The sequence below is a fragment of the Erythrolamprus reginae genome, chromosome Z, assembly GCF_031021105.1.
Source record: "Erythrolamprus reginae isolate rEryReg1 chromosome Z, rEryReg1.hap1, whole genome shotgun sequence".
Classification (NCBI taxonomy): domain Eukaryota; kingdom Metazoa; phylum Chordata; class Lepidosauria; order Squamata; family Dipsadidae; genus Erythrolamprus; species Erythrolamprus reginae.
In genome coordinates, this window is record NC_091963.1 from 9,706,034 (window position 1) to 9,718,986 (window position 12,953).

Below are 12,953 nucleotides of genomic sequence, written 5' to 3' on the forward strand. Positions count from 1 at the left end.
AAATCATAAATAATCTAACAAATTTAAAATTAAAAGATTTAAAAGACCCCATATACTAACAGACATACACACAAGCATACCATATATAAATTAAACATGCCCAGGGGGAGATGTTTCAGTTCCCCCATGCCTGACGGCAAAGGTGGGTTTTAAGGAGTTTACGGAAGGCAGGAAGAGTAGGGGCAGTTCTAATCTCCGGGGGGAGTTGGTTCCAGAGGGCCGGTGCCGCCACAGAGAAGGCTCTTCCCCTGGGGCCCGCCAACCGACATTGTTTAGTTGACGGGACCTGGAGAAGGCCCACTCTGTGGGACCTGATCGGTCGCTGGGATTCGTGCGGCAGGAGGCGGTCTCGGAGATATTCTAGTCCAATGCCATGAAGGGCTTTAAAGGTCATAACCAACACTTTGAATTGTGACCGGAAACTGATCGGCAACCAATGCAGAATGCGGAGTGATGGTGAAACATGGGCATACCTAGGTAAGCCCATGACTGCTCTCGCAGTTGCATTCTGCACGATCTGAAGTTTCCGAACACTTTTCAAAGGTAGCCCCATGTAGAGAGCATTACAGTAGTCGAACCTCGAGGTGATGAGGGCATGAGTGACTGTGAGTAATGAGTCCCGGTCCAGATAGGGCCGCAACTGGTGCACCAGGCGAACCTGGGCAAACGCCCCCCTCGCCACAGCTGAGAGATGCTTTCCTAATGTGAGCTGTGGATCGAGGAGGACGCCCAAGTTGCGGACCCTCTCTGAGGGGGTCAATAATTTCCCCCCCAGGGTAATGGACGGACAGATGGGATTGTCCTTGGGAGGCAAAACCCAAAGCCACTCCGTCTTATCCGGGTTGAGCTTGAGTCTGTTGACACCCATCCAGGCCCCAACAGCCTCCAAGCACCTGCACATCACTTCCACCGCTTCGTTGACTGGGCATGGGGTGGAGATGTAAAGCTGGGTATCATCCGCATATTGATGATACCTCACCCCATGTCCTTGGATGATCTCGCCCAGCGGTTTCATGTAGATGTTGAATAGCAGGGGGGAGAGGACCGACCCCTGAGGCACCCCACAAGGGAGAGACCTTGGAGTCGACCTCTGACCCCCCACTAACACCGACTGCGACCGGCCAGAGAGGTAGGAGGAGAACCACTGAAGAACAGTGCCTCCCACCCCCAACCCCTCCAGCCGGTGCAGAAGGATACCATGGTCGATGGTATCAAAAGCCGCTGAGAGGTCAAGGAGCCTGTCCCGGGCCCGCCAGAGATCATCCATCAACGCGACCAAAGCGGTTTCCGTGCTGTAACCGGGCCTGAAACCCGACTGCTGGGGACCTAGATAATCGGCTTCTTCCAAGGACCGCTGGAGCTGGAGCGCCACCACCTTCTCGACAACCTTCCCCATAAAGGGAAGGTTGGAGACTGGACGATAGTTGTTAAGCACAGCTGGGTCCAGGGAGGGCCTCTTGAGGAGGGGGCGCACGAGCGCTTCTTTATAGAGTGATGGAAAAACTCCCCTCCCCAAGGAAGCGTTGCTAATCTCCTGGGCCCAGCTCCGCGTCACCTCCCTGCTGGCCGAGACCAGCCAGGAGGGACACGGATCCAGTAAACAGGTGGCGGAACTCACAGCTCCAGTGGCCTTGTCCACTTCATCAGGTGTCACCAGATCAAACTCTTCCCAGACAGGTGGACAAGTACGTGCCCCAGTCACCTTGACTGACTCGTTGTCAGTCGACTCTGTTTTACAATTGGAGTCGAGGTCGGCCCGGATCCGAGCGACTTTATCAGCGAAAAACGTGTTAAAATCCTCGGCACTACTCTGTAAGGGCTCCCCAACTCCCCCCTGGTTAAGAAGGGAGCGGATCACCCTAAACAGAGTGGCCAGGCGGGATTCCGCTGATGCAATCAAGGTGGCATGATACGCGCATCTTGCCGCCTTGAGTGCCACTTTGTAAGTCTTAATAAAAGCTCTTACAAGTGTTCGGTCGGATTCAGACCTACTCTTCCTCCATCGCTTCTCTAGACGTCTCTTTTGGCGTTTCAACTCCCGGAGCTCCTCGTTGAACCATGGGGCTCTACGGGGTCTAGCGCCATGGAGAGGTCGCAAAGGCGCAATCCGGTCAAGAGCCCCCGCTGCAGCCCTGTTCCAGGCCTCTGCGAGAGACTCCGCCGAACTGTGGACGAGTGCCTCTGGAATAACCCCAAGCGCCGTTTGGAAGCCCTCTGGGTCCATCAGGCGTCCGGGGCGGAACATCTTCATTGGTTCCGCCTCCCTGCGGGGGAGGATTGGAGCCAGGAAGTCAAGCCGTAGTAGAAAATGGTCTGACCATGACAAAGGCAATACTTCTAAGCCCCTTAGTCTCAGACCATTACTCAATTGCTCGGAAAGGAATACCATGTCAGGTGCGTGCCCTCCCTCGTGAGTCGGACCCTGTACTACTTGAGTCAGGTCCACGGCTGTCATGGTGGCCATGAACTCCTGTGCCAACCCAGAGGTTTCGCCGAGTGACGGCAGGTTGAAGTCCCCCAGGACGATGAATCCGGGGAACTCCACCGCCAACCCGGCTACCTCCTCGAGTAGCACAGGCAGGGCTTTTGACACGCAGCTGGGAGGCAGGTACGTGAGAAATAAGCCCACCTGAACCCCTAAGTCCAACTTCATCAAGAGAGACTCGCAACCCGCAATTTCCGGAGCAATGAGTCTACGCAGTAAAAATTTTGGCTGCCCATTACTGGCTACAGAGCACATGTGCACATCAGCCAGCTGATTTATGGTGCAGGCAGAGGCTCTGGGAAGGCATTTTTGGTCCCCAGAGGACTTTCGGGGGAGTGGGGGAGGGTGTTTTTGTCCTCCCTAGGCTCCAAGAAAGTCTCTGGAGCCTGGGGAGGGCAAAAAACAGACCTACCGGGCCCATCGGAAGTTGGGAAACGGGAGTAGGGGAACGGGAGGGGTCATACACACATGCATGGGGCAGGACAGCACAGGGGGGCGTGAACGCTGGGGGCATTGAATTAGAGATATGAATACACAATAGCGCATTCGAGCACGCTTTTGGAACCGAAGGAAAAAAAGGCACGCCAACATTGACTTAGCAAATGTCATGAGAAACATCTTTTACGTCTTTTAAATGTTTTTAGTAAATTTTCATATTTAAGTAGAGGTACAGTGGTACCTCTACTTAAGAACTTAATTCGTTCCCTAACCAGGTTCTTAAGTAAAAAAGTTTGTAAGTAGAAGCAATTTTTCCCATAGGAATCAATGTAAAAGCAAATAATGCGTGCAAACCCATTAGGAAAGAAATAAAAACTCGGAATTTGAGTGGGAGGTGGAGGAGGAAGAAGAGGAGGAGGACAATTGCTGCCCAGAGCGAAGGGAGCGTTTCTTTTCTCTAGGTGCTGGCAGAGGTTTATTCCCTCTCAAGCACCCAGAGAAAGAAAAATGCTTTGTTTGCTCTGGGCTGCCAAAGCCTCCTTAAACGCCACCAAAAGACTCCTCTGGCAGCCCAGAAAAGTCCGAGATGGCCAGGATTAAAGGGGGAATGGCAGGAAACTGGCCGGGCCTTCGTCCCGCTCTCAAATTTCCTGGGAAAATTTTCCAGGCTCGGATTCTTAAGTAGAAATGGTTCTTAGGAAGAGGGGTAAAAACCTACTGTATTAGATTTCTTAATATTGTTATATTAATGTTGTACGCCGTCCTGATTTGCCTTGAGAAGGGCGCCATAGTAGGGGGAAATCTTGAACACCTGGTTCTTAATTAGAAAAGTTCGTAAGTAGAGGCATTCTTAGGTAGAGGTACCACTGTATTGTGAAATTGTGAAATTGGGCAGCATATAAGTGAAATAGATAGATAGATAGATAGATAGATAGATAGATAGATAGATAGATAGATAGATAGATAGATAAATCTGAACGGCTGCGATCCAGATGACCTTTAGATCACAGGTCAAAAAGAGATGGTTCATGGACCACTAATGGTCCACGAGAAAATTTTGTTGGTCCGTGGAGAAATCTTGGCCCCTGGGGCGGGTACTGGCCAACAACAATTAATCCAGTCCACGCACGGGGACACAAGGCTGCACTGGCCAACATCAGACCGCCCACACAAACTAGCGTTCATTCTTAAGGTCAAGCGCAAAGCTCACCTTGAATATAATGGTCCGAGCCACACCAGCTGGAACAGGAAGGAAAGACCAAAAACTCGTTGCGCTCAGCTGAATGGCTGCCGGGAGGGGCAGAGGTTCAACCACTATTCAAGCCTGCATCTCTCTTTCTGCAAGGCCTCCGGGTGGGACGAGAGAAAGCACCCGCTAGAACGACCTCCTGCAAAACTCTAATCTCTTGAAGAACCCAGCTGAGGTTTCCCAGGATTCTCAAGAAACGGGTTTGTGGGAGGCTGAGCTAGGGTCGGCAATGGATCGTGTACCCGAGTGGAAGGAGCTGCAACGGGCCAGTCCTGTGAGTGTGAATACGACAGCTCTGGAATATGGGACCGGCTGTGGTGGGGCTGGAAATATCTGATCTCACTAAAGTTGAGAGAAGCACTTCAGCTGGGCTCCTTGAGAGTCTGTGGAAAGGAAAGGAAGAAAGGAAAGGGAAAAGAAAGGAGAAAGGGAAGTGAAGGGAAGGAAAGGCTGTCCTGAGGCACCTCGAGAAGGGCAGCATAGAAATCTAATAAATGAATGAATGAATGAATGAATAAATAAATAAATAAATAAAAGGAAAAAGGGAGGGAGGAAAGGAAGGGAAGGAAAGGGAAAGAGAAGGAAAAGAGGAAGGAGGAAAGAAAAAAAAGAAAAAAGAAGAAAGAAGGAAGAAGGAAAGAAAGAGGAAAGAAAGGAAGAAGGAAAAAGAAAAAGAAAGAAAAAAGGAGAGAAAGAAAGAAAGAAGGAAAGAAAAAGAAAGAAAGAAAGAAAGAAGGAAAGAAAAAGAAAGAAAGAAGGAAAGAAAAACGTATGACCAAAACTGAGCCCAAAATTTTGGTTTATTTATTTATGTATTACTCGTGCAATTATATGCCACCCAATTCAAGTTGGACTTGGTTGCTAAGCAAGAATGTTGTTAGGTGAGTTTCACCACATTTTACAAGTGGTCAATGCCCACCTGGTCACCTAGTCACCAAGCCACACCCACTTGGAGCCACACCTACCTGACCTCCAAGCCACGCCCACTTGGAGCCACGCCCACTTGGAGCCACACCTGCCTGACCTCCAAGCCACGCCCACAGAACCCACAGTAGGGAAAATTTTTAGATTTCACAACTAGTCTGCGGGACTTAAAATTATGAATTAGAGTCCATGGGATTTTAAATTATGAATTTGGTGCTTTGCGAGATTTAAAATTGTGACCTTGATGGTCCCTGAAATCCAAAAATTTGGGGATAGCAGCAGAGAGTTACAAGTCCTGCCATCTAGTGCAATGATGGGTTCTAAATCCCATTGCTACTGGTTCGCAAGATAAGTCACTTTATTTATTTATTGCCATGTGCCTTTTTCATAGCCACCACCTCTCTGTGGAATAATTCTCCACCTATTCTCTTGGTGTTGGAGGGAAAATACCCCAAGCTCTGGTTGTTCCAGAAAGCTTTTAGCAATTGATTCTATGCCAGGTCCTTTTCTTCAGCAGTCAACAGTTGCTGTGGGATTTGTTGCTTATTTTTCCCCCTTTCAATTCCCTTTAAGTTTGCAATGATTGTATGATGCTCAGAGAGCCTTGGTGGGAGGGGAGGGAAGATCAGTGTAATTATGGCAGGAATAAAGTAGAAAATTCTGATTCTTTTGTGGTTCAAAGAGATTGGCTTGTGTTATACTACAACTGCTCAGAAATTTTTGAAAGAAAGCTTCATTGGTGAGGAACATATTGGAAGTCATACCTTAGCATTTGTGGGAGGCGTCAGATCTGTGAAGGATGGTGTAGAGCCCACGGTAGAACTATTTTTGTTGACATAGACTTTGTGGCTGAAAGCTTGTTGAGAACAGAATGGGAAGAGAGGATAGATACCGTATTTTTCCGAGTATAAGACACACCTTAGTTTTGGAAGAGGAAAACAAGAGGGGGGGGGGATCTGCCTTTGGCTTCCAGCAAACAGCAGACAGTACAGATGATATACACTGTATTGTGGTTGGCTCTGGCCCAGCTCCTGCTCTAAGGAATGTGGAGGTGGATGCAGGGGAAACTTCAACATGTCATAGGCCCGTTTTATTGCCGACAGAGTCAGGTAGTGCAGTTTCCTCGGACAAAGAAGAAGGTGGGAATGACTTGGAAGAGGGGAGCTTGGCACACAGCCCAGGAAGCCAATCTCCATTATCTTCGGTTGATTCAGATGCGGAAGTCTTGGACCCATGCAGGTGCAGAGTTATGCGTAAAATTGATGACATATTACAGGAGATAAGAGAAGCCACCTGTGTTTGGGTGGGGCTCTAGTAATTAGAGCTGTGGTGTGTTGGTTTGGCCGTTGTGGAAGATTATCTGATTGCAGTTCTTCAGGACCATGCCTTTTTTTTATATTTATTTATTTATTTATTTATCTATCTATCTATCTATCTATCTATCTATCTATCTATCTATCTATCTATTTATTTATTTATTAATTATTTAGATTTGTATGCCGCCCCTCTCCGAAGACTCGCTGTTTTCCGGACTTTGTTGATTTTTCACGCCTTTGAAACCGAAGCAGAGCAAAGTGTGTGTGTCTCACTTCGTTGGAAGAAGGAGGGCTGTGACGTTTCTTCACAGCTGATAGCTAAGTACTTAAGGACTGATTAAGGAAATTGTACAGCCCACAAGGTTGTTTTGGGACGAGTGCTCTTTGCAATACAAAAAGGGTGCTTTGTTTCTTTTGAATTTTGTGATAAAGAACATTGTTTTGAATTTTCAAACGTGTGTGTGTGTCTGAAATTTGTACCCTTGAATTTTCGGGAGACTCTTACCAGAGAGCCCGGCAGAACACACTGTTAGCTGTGTATTTCTATGCATGTATGTCTGACCCATAGAAATAGCAAAGAATTTGAAAAATGTACACTATGGCAGTACAGTGATACCTCATCTTATGAATCCCTCATCATACAAACTTTTCAAGAAACGAACCTGGGGTTTAAGATTTTTTTGCCTCTTCTTCCAAACTATTTTAACCTTATGAACCGAAGCCGCCACTGCTGGGATGCCCCGCCTCCAGACTTCCGTTGCCAGCCGAAGGCTCCCCTTGCTGGGAAACCCCACCTCCTGACTTCCCTTTCCAGTGAAGCGCCCGTTTTTGCACTGCTGGAATTCCCCTGAGGCTCCCCTCACTGGGAAACCCCACTCTGGACTTTCGTTGCCAGCGAAGCGCCCATTTTTGCGCTGCTGGGATTCCCCTGCTGGAATTCCCCTAAAGCATCACAAAAACACGGAAGTCCGGAAGTAGGGTTTCCCATGGAGGGGAGCTTCAGGGGAATTCCAGCAGTGTAAAAACAGGCGCTTTGCCAGTGTTCCCTCTAATTTTTTTGGGGGGTGGGCGGAAAAGTATAGTGTCTGAGCGGCAGTCCCTTTGGTTTATTTATTTATTTATAAACAAACAAACAAACAAACAAATAAAAAACCCACCCTGTTTTGCCTCAGAGAGTTTCAAAATAAAATACTGTACTGTGTGTCTATAAGAGTGAGCTCATAATAGGGCAACTCTATCAATATCAAAATGCCACTTAAATAGTTGAGCTAGTTTCAAACTAGATTTTGATTTTCTTTCTCTCTTCCTTACTCCCATTCTTTTTCTTTTTCTTTTCCTTCCTCTCTTTTTTCTGTATGTTTCTCTCTCTTCCTCTCTCTCTCCTTCCCTCTCACTCTTTCCCTCTCGGCTTCTGGGCAGGTTTGGAAAACTCTGAGTTGATGATGATTTTTAAGTGAGCGATTGCTCACTGCTCAGCTTAGAGGGAACTATGCGCTTCGCTGGAAAGGGAAGTCCGGAGGTGGGGTTTCCCATGGAGGGGAACCTCAGGGGAATCCCAACAGTGCAAAAACGGGTGTTCAGCTGGGAAAAGGAGTGAGTTTTGGGCTTGCACGCATTAAATGCTTTTCCATTGATTCATATGGGAAACATTGTTTTGTCTTACGAACTTTTCACCTTATGAACCTCGTGTATAAGACAAGGTATCACTGTATATTAATGCTAGAAAGATTTTTTTAAGTGTAGTCACACTAACTCCTCCCAGTTATTTAAATAGATCTACTGCAAACATGACTAAGTCAGGGTTTAACTCAGCTACTTTATGTTAATACTAAAACAGGACACTGTTATATTTCAGGTTATATTTTTATAAATCTTTAAAATTGATGTGGCTTTCTGGAAGTATACATTATTTTCTGTTACTTAAAAGAAGATACAATAGCGCTGGGACTCTTCAGATCAAACGTTTATTTTAAAAAGCTTCTTCATTTTGTTAAGTTGTCTAGAACAATAATAAAGCAGTCTTTAAAAAACATGATGGAGTTGTGAGGGTGTATCTAGGCTAGTGTGACCAGACGTCCCGCTTTCAGCGTGACAGTCATGCTTTCAGCGTGACAGTCATGCTTTTTCATTATTTGTCCCGCATCCTGCGCCCTTTGAAAAATGTCCCGCTTTTTTCCCCTCCCAACCAGCCCCCTTGGGAAGAGGCTGGAGGGAGGGGATTCCGAGCTCTCCGATGCTGCCTCACCCTCCCCGCCCCAACCCAGCTTGGCCAGAGGTCTCTGTGCTTACTTCCGGCCAGCTGTGCAGGGTCTTTGCTCGCCCATTTTCCCCACCCCGCCTCCTCTCCCACCTTTGCATCCAACTGGGCACCATCAGGGCAGCGAAGCCGGACGGCTCCTGTGCTGCAGATGTCCTGCCCGTCGGCCTCTGAGCCCGAAGGATGAGTGGAAGCCCCGCCCTCTCTCTCCAGGTGAAGCTGCTCCTGGGCCGGAGCACCTACTGAGCCCCAGGGAAGGGGCTGGGTTCATGGGGGGGAAGGAGGGAGGGGAGAAGAAGGAAGGGAGAGAAAGAAAGAGAGGGAGGGAAGGAAGGAGGGAGAGAGAAAAAAGAAAGAGGGAGAGAAAGAGAAAGAAAGAGAGAGAGAAAGAAACAAAGAGGGAGGTAGAGAAAGAGAGAAAAGAGGAAGGAATAGAGAAACAGAAAGAAGGAAGGAAGGAAGGAAAGAGAGAAAGAAAGAAAGAGAAAGAAAGAAAGAAATTTTTTTGCTATTTTTTTTGGCAAAACTATTATTTATTATTGTTGTTGTTGTTATTATTATTATTATTATTATTATTATTATTATTATTATTATTATTATTTAGATTTGTATGCAGCACCTCTCCGCAGACTTTAGCCCCCCTCCTCTCCCCCACCGCCACGCTCAATGGTGTCCCTCTTTCCCAATCTTAAAATCTGGTCACTTTAAGCTAGGCACACCCATAACAGTGCGTGCGGCTGCATTCTGGACTAATTGTAGTCTCCAAATGCTCTTTTCAGACACAGAGTCAAGGTCTTTTTGGAGAGTAGCTGTGTTATCGGTGGTGTTGAAAAGTTTGGCATCGTCGGCGAAGAGAACACAGTTTGCTTGTAATGTGATTGCAGTGGTCATATATAGAGAGTACGAAGAGTGTTGGTCCAAGTATGCTGCCTTGGAGCACGCCGCTCTTAACCGGAACAGGATTAGGTATGTTCTAATTGTTCAAATCAGATTTTGAGAATATGCCTGATTGATTTTACCAAAGACCTAGGTTGATGAAAAGTGTCACTATTTTTCCTAGGTCTATCTTGGAGGTCACCTAGGATTTGCTTGGCACGGGATCTGCTAAAGAATTTTAGTCAGTTGACTGTTTGGACTCTGTTTCAAAACCTCCACTGAAGCAACCTATTTCATTGTTCAACCGCTCTTATTACTACAAAGTTCCTGCTTGTTATCTAACCAGAATCTACTTCCTTATAGTTTCAACCTATTGGTTATGGTGGTGCACAGCAAAGAGATGGAGAGCAGGTATTTTATAAGATAACCCTTCGGAATCAACTGTCATACTATATCTCAGTTTTCTTTTCTGTAAAAATAAACATAACAATTGAGTTGGAAGGGGCTTTGGAAGTCTCCTAGTCCATCCCCCTACTCAGGCACATAATATTCCCAACTAATACAATAGTACTGAGACTACATAACGCTTGGAGCACATGCACCAAGACAAATTCCTTGTGTGTCCCATCACACTTTTATTTATTCTATTCTATTCTATTCATAGTGCTTTTATAGTCCTCTCTAAGTGGTTTACAGAATCAGCAAACTGCCCCCAACAATCTGGGTCCCCATTTTACCCACCTCGGAAGGATAGTAGGCTAGAAGACTTAATCAACCTTGAGCCTGGTGACATTCGATCTGCCAAATTGCAGACAGCCAGCAGGCAGCAGAAGTAGCTGCAGTACCGCACTCTAACCACTGTACCACATTGGTTCTTCATGGCTGTCCAGTCTCTTCTTTAAAACTTCCAATGATGAAACAGTCACAATGTCAGGCTCAAACTATCATTCTGAGTTAGAAACTTTGGCCAGCCACAAGTAGAATGGGAATTGGGGAGGTGCGACTGCATGAGAGGGAAAGATACTAGCCACAACAAATTATTTCCAGAAGATTCAAGGTCATCCTTTGTTCAGCACTAGCTGGAAGTACATGGGAGCATTGTGGACATTGAGGGAACCGTAGTGGTCCCTGTGATGAATTTGTGGGTGGAGGGGGGGGCAAGGGATGAACCTTAACCTGAGTGGAGGGCAAATTAGGGCAAGTTAGTATCAGGATTCTTAACCAACATGGCTCTGACCATAAACTGGAACTTGGGAGAAGGCCAAGGTTTGCACTCGGTTTATTTCTCGGATGTTATTTGGAACGTTGACACACCGCTTCTGGAGGCAAACTGTTCCATTGATTAATTGTTCTTGCTGTCAAATAATTTTAATTGTAGGGCTGGGATACAGATAGTGGCGGGATATTCTGGGTGAGAGCTGGCTTGTGTATTGCTTTGAGTTCCAAAAGTACAAATCCTGATCCAATTCAAGTCAACGAAAGGTTAAAACAATAGGTAGGTTAAAGCAATTTCAGGTATGTTTCTCGTTTTGTATCATTGACATTCATGTGCTCTCCTTTCAAAAGGCTCTGCTAAGTAGGAAAAAGTATTCATAAATGGATGATGAGATGATGGCAGGAAGCCTAGTTGAGTCCCTGGTGCAAAACATATTTTCCTTAGACCTTTTTTTTTTTAAAAAAGTCAACACAGAATTGGATCTAAGTGAGCAAAGAACATTGGCGTCATAAAACAAGACATTGGATCGCTTTCAAAATCAATCATGGGGAGCATGAAGGGAACCATAGCCTCAGGAAGAAGGCAGCATTCCTTCCCTTATTTAGAACCATCCTTCTAGAGCAGTGTTTCCCAACCTTGGCAACTTGAAGATATCTGGACTTCAACTCCCAGAATTCCCCAGCCAGCAAATGCTGGCTGGGGAATTCTGGAGGTTGAAGTCCAGATATCTTCAAGTTGCCAAGGTTGGGAAACACTGTTCCAGAGCAGTGGTCTCAAACTCAATTTACCAGGGGGCTGCTGGAGGTAGAGTCTGGGTGAGACTGGGCCGCATCAGGTTTTCCACAAGAAAATCTCTTACACAAACATTCCAATGTTATCAAATGTCTTTATTTTTTCACCTTATTTTGTGTTAAAAAATAAAAATAAATTAACAAATTCATAAGAAAAAAATTAATAAATCAGTAATAAATAAATAAAATGAAAATGATAATGATTATCTACGGTTGACCTATCCAGATTCCTAAGAGGTCAGCGCCTTCCGTCCCCTGTCCTATTGCTCTCCTATATCTCCTATACCTTTCCTCTATTCCTATATCTCTTCTTCTATTCTTTCATTGATATGTTCTATTCCTATATCTTCTTTTCTGTTATTTCTTAGATATACTTTACTATGAGTATCTCCTCTATAACCTTCATCATGTATTTTACTATGTGTATATTGATATATACCCACTAAAACCCTCATTGTGTATTGGACAAAATAAATAAATAAATAAATAAATAAATAATAATAATAAAGCAGTTATAGAAGACTGAAGAAACCACATTCAACTCCGCACACAACACTGAAAAGTGCTATTCGTATCACACTCGGGCCGCACTAACATTAAACTTTGATATTGAGGTGGGTGCCGCAAACTATTGTCCGCAAGTTTGAGACCCCTGTTCTAGAGGGGTCTAGATGTCCTAGTGGACCATCACTGAAGTATGAGCCAGCAGTGAACCGGAGCTGCTAAAAAAGCCCATGAAGTCCCGGGCTGCATCAAGAGAGGGATAGCATCAAGATCATGAGAAGTGAAAATGCCATTTTATATCGCACTAATGAAGCCAGACCTGGAATATTTTGTTATTTTGCTTAGTTTTGGTTACTCCAACTCCAAAAAGATGCCGAAACCCTAGAACGGTGATGGCGAACCTATGGCATAGGTGCCACAGGTGGTACGCGGAGCCATATCTGCTGGCACGCAAGCCGTTGCCTTAGCTCAGCTCCAATGCGCATGTGTGTGCCGGACAGCTGATTTTTGGCTCACACGGAGGCTCTGGGGGGCCGTTTTTGCCTTCCAGAGAGCCTCCAGGAGGATGGGGGAGGGCGTTTTTACCCTCCCTGGCTCCAGGGAAGCCTTTGGAGCCTGGGGAGGGAGAAACACCAGCCTACTGGGCCCACCAGAAGTTGGGAAACAGGTCATTTCCGGCCTCCAGAGGGCCACTGTCATATCTTCAATTCCCCCCCTCTTCATTTTACCTATTAATGTGGATAAAATTAGAATCCCTGAAAAGGTAATCGATGCAAACTACGCAGATAAATATCCCTGAAAACCCTGTGCGTAGTTTTCTTTTGTAAAGCTTGATTTACGAGCGCATGCCTTCCTGAGATAAAATGTGTTTTTTTTTTTGCACTCTTGAATGGCCAG

General features: G+C 45.9%; 1 long non-coding RNA gene across 1 annotated transcript; it reads left to right on the forward strand.

The window, feature by feature from the left end:
- The first annotated feature begins 8,753 nt into the window (after positions 1-8,753).
- Positions 8,754-9,956, forward strand: LOC139154488 (uncharacterized). Its single transcript, XR_011556919.1, has 3 exons — positions 8,754-8,882; positions 9,449-9,635; positions 9,730-9,956. It is a non-coding gene; the product is annotated as an uncharacterized lncRNA (long non-coding RNA).
- Positions 9,957-12,953: the final 2,997 nt, after the last annotated feature.